This window comes from Odontesthes bonariensis, chromosome 17, assembly GCF_027942865.1.
Source record: "Odontesthes bonariensis isolate fOdoBon6 chromosome 17, fOdoBon6.hap1, whole genome shotgun sequence".
Lineage (NCBI taxonomy): Eukaryota > Metazoa > Chordata > Actinopteri > Atheriniformes > Atherinopsidae > Odontesthes > Odontesthes bonariensis.
This window is the reverse complement of record NC_134522.1, coordinates 17,344,515-17,351,965: the sequence shown is the minus strand read 5'-3', so window position 1 is coordinate 17,351,965 and position 7,451 is coordinate 17,344,515. Positions and strand designations below refer to the sequence as shown.

General features: G+C 40.5%; 1 pseudogene; it reads left to right on the top strand.

Annotated features, from left to right (window-relative positions):
- Positions 1-52: 52 nt before the first annotated feature.
- LOC142366011 (cilia- and flagella-associated protein 70-like) overlaps positions 53-7,451 on the top strand; it is a 34,039-nt pseudogene continuing 26,640 nt past the window's right edge.

Here is a 7,451-nt window from a genome sequence, read left to right as displayed (position 1 = left end):
TCAAGGAGCAGCAATTTCTGCCGGCCGGGATCTTTATGCTGAACTCCAACGACACTCAGCGGGCACACGTTAGTAATGATGGAGGAAAAACAGGATGGAGTCAAACGCTCGTGCTCAGGTAAGTAAATTTAAGATATCGGAAATTTGACGATCTAGCGAAATCAAAAGTTTCTCGTTGTCATATAAGCGGAATGTGAAATGACAGGTGTTGTGCCAAAAGTTGATTGCTGCCAGAAATTGATTTCTGGTACGCGGGAGCGCGCACAGTCTGTTCAGTTTGAAAAGCGTAGCTCAGTGTTTCTCAATTCCGGTCATCGGGACCCACTGCCCTGCATGTTTTCGATGTTTCCCTCCTCAAACGATCAGCTCGTCATCAGGCTCTGTAGTGGCCTGTTAAGGAGCTTTTCATATTATTAAAAATAATAGTCATTATTAAAGTAGCCGGTGTAGGTACCAGATCACTCGGAAGTGTCAGTCATTTGTAATATCTCTAGCTTTACCTTTTCTGTAGATACCATTTGTAGCCACAAGAGGGCAGAAACGCCCTGCTCACAGTATAAAGACTGAATCTGTAGACTGCAGCCGGTTGCCTTCATCATATTACAAAATGATGTTGTAACAGATTTCACCACATTTCAGACACAAGGGGACAATACTTTCAGTAAAACATTCAAACTGACAAAGTACAACAATCTTTACGAGAAGTTTCATCCTTAAAGGTTTTTACCAGTTTCTGTGCAGGTTTGAAACTGGTCCTACTTTACATCTTTTCATTGTAGTAAGCTCGGTTCCGTCTGACAGAAAGCCCATACTCTGATCTATCTATCTATCTATCTATCTATCTATCTATCAGCTGTGGTAAAACTAGAGCATTCATAATATTAACTAAATATGACAGTGTTGTTAAAATATTAATATGATGGCTCTCTTCCATCATAAAACCTCATTTGATAAAGATTTCCAACATTTCAATGTTCATACTGAATTGCAGAGGGTAGTTACAGCTTATGGCCACCAGAGGGACGTATAGAGAAAGATGAAAAGAGGTTGTCAAGCTAGCAGATACGCAATTAGATATCATTTCCGGTGAGGACATAAAAATAAAAGCTTCCCAAATAATTGTAAGCTCTTTTTTTATGGAAATAATAACGTACTTTTCTTAAGAAATTTACATTTTTTTGTATGTAAGATATTCCCAGTTCACTTATTTGATGTTGGTTGTTTTGTTTTTACTTGGAGTCTTCATTTAGAAGACATGAAACTTGAATCTAGTTTGTGCTGAGTCTGACTTCCAACAAGCTAATGCTAAATCTCTCAGTTCATAATCAGGGCTTTCGTTGTAGCCGGTGTAGGCACAGATTCTATAATACTACAGCCATTATAACTAACAGCCTTGCCACTCACTATTAAGCCCCATTGTACCGGCTTTTTGGCTGCAGTTCCACCAGAATTCCACTGGGCGCGTTGGTGGGGACCAGAATGAATGGGACCCAATAGAGCTAGATGCTACAAATGGTATTTTGAAAAACGAAGACCTTTCCCTTCGTTTGTGCCTTTCGTTTATACACAAACGGAGTTTTTTCCTCCGAAAACGAAGCTAAAAAAAAACTCCGGCAAAAGTGGAGATTTTTTAAAAACTCCGTTAAGGGTTTGTGTGTAAACTGGTTGAAAGAGACAAAAACGGAGTTTTCAGAATGGAATGCGGAGTTGTCGTCATAATACAGAGCCCCGCCCCTATCCGCCATATTGGCAGGATGCTAGCGTGATAACGCCATTCATTGTTTATCTGGCAAGCATGGAGGTAGGCTACTAGCAGCATTTCTGTTGTTGAGAGCTATACTCGCTTGTGTGATTTTGAAAATTACAGTCATACAATGTATTGAACAATAAAGACATTTTTCACGGCTTTAGCAGTTTTATAGTCCAGCGCAACGTGTAAAAGTAGCTCAGTCTCGCTATCAGTCCACACACATGAGCCTGGCGCCATATTTTCTTCTTGAAAAGGATCCGGAAGTTCTTCCTGTCAGCGGTTCTCTATTAGGCTTCTGATTGGCTTGTGTGGAATTCTCATTGTTCTAACACTGCCACCGTCAGGCTTGGCGTAATTTAACAGCTCCTGATAGCGTATTTAAGCGGATCAATGTAGACGTGTTTTTTTTAAAAACGGGGCTGTGTGCACCAAGTTTTTTTTTTTAAAACGAAGGTTAGAAAATATGCGTTTATCAAAGAGCGCTCAGATTTGAATGTAGTTTCTGAGAGCTTGTAGTAATCCTGTGGGTTTACCATAAATCCCCTAGGGGGCGCTGTAGGATTAACTATGGGTTTAAAAGGCTGTAACATTCATGACCTAAAGAGAGATGTATCACCGGGGATGTGCTGTGAGATGTGTTCTGGATTATTCTGAGATAAACTATCGAAATGGACCCATGTTGTGCGTGTCAGTTAATGTAGTCAGGATACTACATATTGGCGACGAGAACTCCACGCAGAAAGACAATTCTGGACACCTTGGTGAGAGATCCTTTTAATTTTCATTCCCTGAAATTACGAGGGAGGGAATAGCTATGGCAGCGACCATTGGAACACTGGTGGCATTCGACCACAACACGCAAAGTTGGGAGGAATATATAGAAATCATACAGTATTTCTTTGCGGCAAACGGCATTGATGGTGCAAACAAACAGAAGTCCGTTCTCATTAGCGCAGTGGGCGCTGAAACATACAGCCTGATGCGAAATTTAGTAAGCCCAGCTAAACCAGGAGATCGCTCATTTGATGAGCTAGTGATGTTGCTGAAAGATCATTATAACCCCCGACCCAGCGAGATTGTGCAGCGTTTCAGATTCAACTCCCGTGTGAGGCAGCCGGACGAGTCTGTGTCCGAGTTTGTTGCTCAACTTAGGAAGCTGGCACAGGACTGTAATTATGGGGTGTCACTGTCACAGATGCTGTGGGACCGACTAGTGTGTGGAATAAACGATGAGCCCATACAGAGACGTTATGGAGTCTGCACACAAACATACGCAGGATCTACAAGGAAAAACAGCGTGCAATAGCATAAGAGAAGGGGGAAATCCCAGCGTTGCGTTCAGGCCAGCTGCGAGAACAGGAGGGGAAGGGAAAACGTGTTACAGATGCAATGGCAGTCACGATTCCTCAACCTGCCGTTTCAAGCAGGAAAAATGCTATTCATGTGGAAAAATAGGCCACATTGGGCGAGTATGTCGGAATTCAAGAAAACAAAGTGATCAAAAGGAAAATAAAAGGGAAAGGGGCCGCAGCAGCAGTAATTGGGCGCCCAGTGGGAGTAATCACTCACACCATGTCAGAGTACATGATGAAGATGAACCAACAGATGAGACAGAGCAAGCTATTTCAATGTACAGTCTACAGGACAGACATTCAAAAGTAAAACCAATTACCGTGGAGATGGAGGTACATGGAGAAAAGGTGGAATTTGAAGTTGACACTGGATGTAGTATTACACTAGTGAACGAAGTAGAATTCCATGCAAAGTGGGAAAATGAGAAAAAGCCCAAAGTGGGGCCAACTAGTCTGAAACTAAAAACATACACAGGGGAAGACATAAAGGTGCTGGGAGTAGCCGAGGTTAAAGTGAGTTATCAAAACCAATGGAAGAACTTGCCTCTCTATGTAGTGAGTGGCACTGGACCCAGTCTGCTGGGCCGAAGCTGGCTCGAACTGTTAAAGTTGAACTGGGCAGAAATTCACAACGTGAGTGTAGCAGGGGGAGAAAGGCTGACCGTGGAGCAGGTGCTGGCACATCATGAAGATGTATTTAAGGATGAGTTGGGGACGTTAAAGGGAGTTAAAGCAACCATTAACATTGTGCCAGGCGCTGTACCCAGATACTTCAGGCCCAGGCAGATTCCTTCCATTTTGTGACGTGCGAAAACAGTGACGTCACAAAGATTCCCTGACGACACTAAGGCGTGACGTCACAGTCGCTGAAGTTAATAAAGGCAGTTTTATTCATCAACTTAACAGTTCAATTTCTTTTAGGACCTGAAAGCATAGAAGACGACATGTCAGGAAACAGTAATCAGTTTACTGAGGAGGCTTCTGTCGAGTCAGAGCACACCAGAGAAGAGGAGATGGAGCGGCTGATGGAAACAGAGAGAGACAAGCTGGCCCAACTTAAAATGGATATGCAGGAGACAGCGCATTCTTTGAGAGAGCAGAACCTGAAGGACAGAGCTGGACTGAGTCTTCTTGGAAAGGAGCTGGAAACAATAAAGGCATACAACAAACATTTGAAAGAAGAAGTTGAGGCTCGGTATCAAAATGAGGACGTTTTGAAGGAGAAAATCCAGATTCTCACCGAAGAGCTGGCCCAGAATAATGAAAATATTAAACATTTGATGACTGATAAGGAAAATCTTCAGGACCTAGTGGAGCAAGCCCAAAAAGAAATTCAGGGTAAAGACGAGCTGATAACCAAACAGAGCAAGGAGTTGAACAATTTAAGACAAGCAGACCAAGATCAGATGCCCCAGACTTCTTCTGATGCCTCAACAGGTAAACCTCAGACCAGAGGTTGGTGCAAATGCATGTCTAAAGTAGCTAAATATGCCGTTGTCACCGGCATTTCATATTTGATAGCAAAACAGTTTTTTTAGCTGGCTGCCAGACAATTTCCATGGACATGGAGAATTAATATTCTAAAGACAATAGATTTTGTAAACTCCAAAGACAGGACTGTCGCTTTGGATAAAAGCATCTGCTGAATGCATAAACATAAACATAAAGATTGTCAGGCCCAAGAGTGGAGGACGCAGGAGTTGATGTATCCAAAAGCTTTTATTTGAGGCGCAGAAGTTCTCAAGTCTCTCCAGAGAGAAACAAAACAGGCTATGGAAGTCATTCATATTTTATATATATATATATATATATACACATATATACACATATATACACACACACACACTTCTCCCAAAATGAGAGAAGTATATCTATGAAAATTTATCAAAATCACTCCACTATAAGGAGGAACAAACAAAAGGACTATCAAAATTTAACTTTATCTAAATATCACTCCAACTGGGAGGGAAAACAAGAATGCTATGAAAAACTTAAACTGATACTTTAGCACGACTATTTTATCAAAGTTAAAAAGAACAAAATAATCTCTCTTGGCGAGGATACAACAACAAGGTAATCTTGGAACTTGGCTAGAAACAGGCTTGGAAAAGGCGAGAGTGATGCACGTGAGACCAACTGATACAACACAGTGGCACAAGACAAGGGGAGACGCAGACTCTCATGCACACAGGGATAATAGGGAACAGGTGGAATCATTCACACGACAATCAGACGGGAGAACATGAGAGGAAGGGCAAGTGACCTGAAACGAGAGGGAGAGTTCATATTTCAAAATAATACAGGAAATGACGAGACGTGTCATGGAGACGAGACAAAAAACCCACTCGACCTCACTGCGGTGTGACAAATATAAACATAAACATAAGACCGAACGATGACCACATAATGAATAATCCATTGACATAGTTTCTTGTTATTTTCTTTCATCAAAGGGAACCAGTTGAAAATACAAATTGAATGTAATATCAATGTGTATTAAACTGGATATTACATTCAACTTTCATTTTAACTGGCATTTCAAACATAATTATTCTTTCCTCCACTTCAGGCAAAATTTAGATGGAAAAGATATAAAAATTAAATAAAATTTGATTTATAAATTAAAAAGCTCAATGACTGGACATTATTTTTACAAAAATGTTATTTAGACATTTTGTGTTTGTATCTATGCTTGAAATGTTTACTGTAAGAATTTATGTGAAGCATTATTCATTTATTCAGCAGTTCAAATTAAATTCTGCAATAGAAATAAATAAATGAAGCGACTCTTATGTTATTTTTCCTGCCGTATTGTTGTCATTAAACGCAAATAGGAAAGCTATGCTACATGTGGCAGGTTGGGGGTTTTCCATCCTCCTTCCAGCCGCCAAGGTATGGGCACCATAGACATTAGACAGACTGAAAAGCTTTCGTGTTGCATTGTGTGCATGGTGGCTGAACAGCATATCTTATCACAGAAAAGCTGAGTCTGTCAGGTGTTATGTCAGACCTTGCATGTTCTTTGGTTGAGAAAATGGAGACAAAGTACATCAATGCAAAGGTGCTGTGTGAAGGAATCACTTTATAAAGTGTTTACTTGAACTTCTGTTAAAAATGTTAAAGTTTGAGTTTTTTGGGGAGTGTTTTTATGGCTAAAATTTGTTCTCCTGGGGTCCTGTTCTGAGCAGCTTAGCTCCCGATCAGAATTCCTCCGATATTCTCCAAACTGAGAGTGATCCGACTGCTTTCTACTGTAGGTATACGTAGAAGTACTTTACACAACCATACTGAAAAAAAATCCCTTTAAAAAGAGAAGCTACACTTGAAGTTTGTGTTCCATTTGATTTAATAGTTATACAGTGCATTGGTAATTAAGATACTTTACGAGAATAAGTAATTTATTTGCTTTTTTGTAGTTGTTAGTTTACTTTTACATCTTTAGACAGTAACAGTAGGTGTTTAAAGTGTTAAAAGCGAAAGAAGCTTTGCAATTTAGCTGTGTCATGTCATGTCATGTCACTAAATACTGAACTGGGTGAATGAGTGCAGCTGGGCACAATGAATACAGGTGACGTGAGTGAAAAGCAATGGCAAAAACTAAACATGGACTTAAAAACTAAGACATGACTATGCATGATAAAAACACAAAACCAAAAACATGGGAAAAAAACCCATGAACGTGACAGTAACAAGTTATGAGATTTTAAGAAATAACAGATTTCTTCACCCAGTCACTGCCAAGCTGTCTCCTTGGATTTACATGTTTTAAACTCAAGCAAAGTGCATCCACTCAGTCCAAAAACCCAGCGTGCAAGGATCTGAATGGAGGGTCAGTGTCCAATTAAGAAGATAATTGGTTACAATAAGCTGCCCAGTCCCCCAGGCATCAGTGATTTATTAATGAATCATCATTGCCTTCTCAGTAGAATGGAGGTTCCTGTCATTAAGAAGGTGATTTTTGGTTCAAATATGTTTCTGTGGCCAAACAACTTCGTTTTGATTTTGTTTGTCCAGACAAAATTATTCCAAAGAGGCTGAAAGTTCAATCTTAAATCAGAAATCAGATTTGTTGGTCATGCATACATGCATACACACGAAATTTGTGGAGCATGGCTCTGACATGCTCACTGTGTTTTAGATACAGTGAAGACCGGTATGTGCTGCTTGTATGAGCCGATTTTCGTACATGTGTGTTTCAATGGCGTAGCCACGGGTGTGCCAGGGTGTGCCGGTGCCACCCAAGTTTTACTGTTGGATTTGTTTTGCCGTTTTGCAATGCGTTTGCACGTGTCGGTCATCGTAGTAACACTCGAATACCCAACAGATCTGTTGAAAATAAATTTGGCACA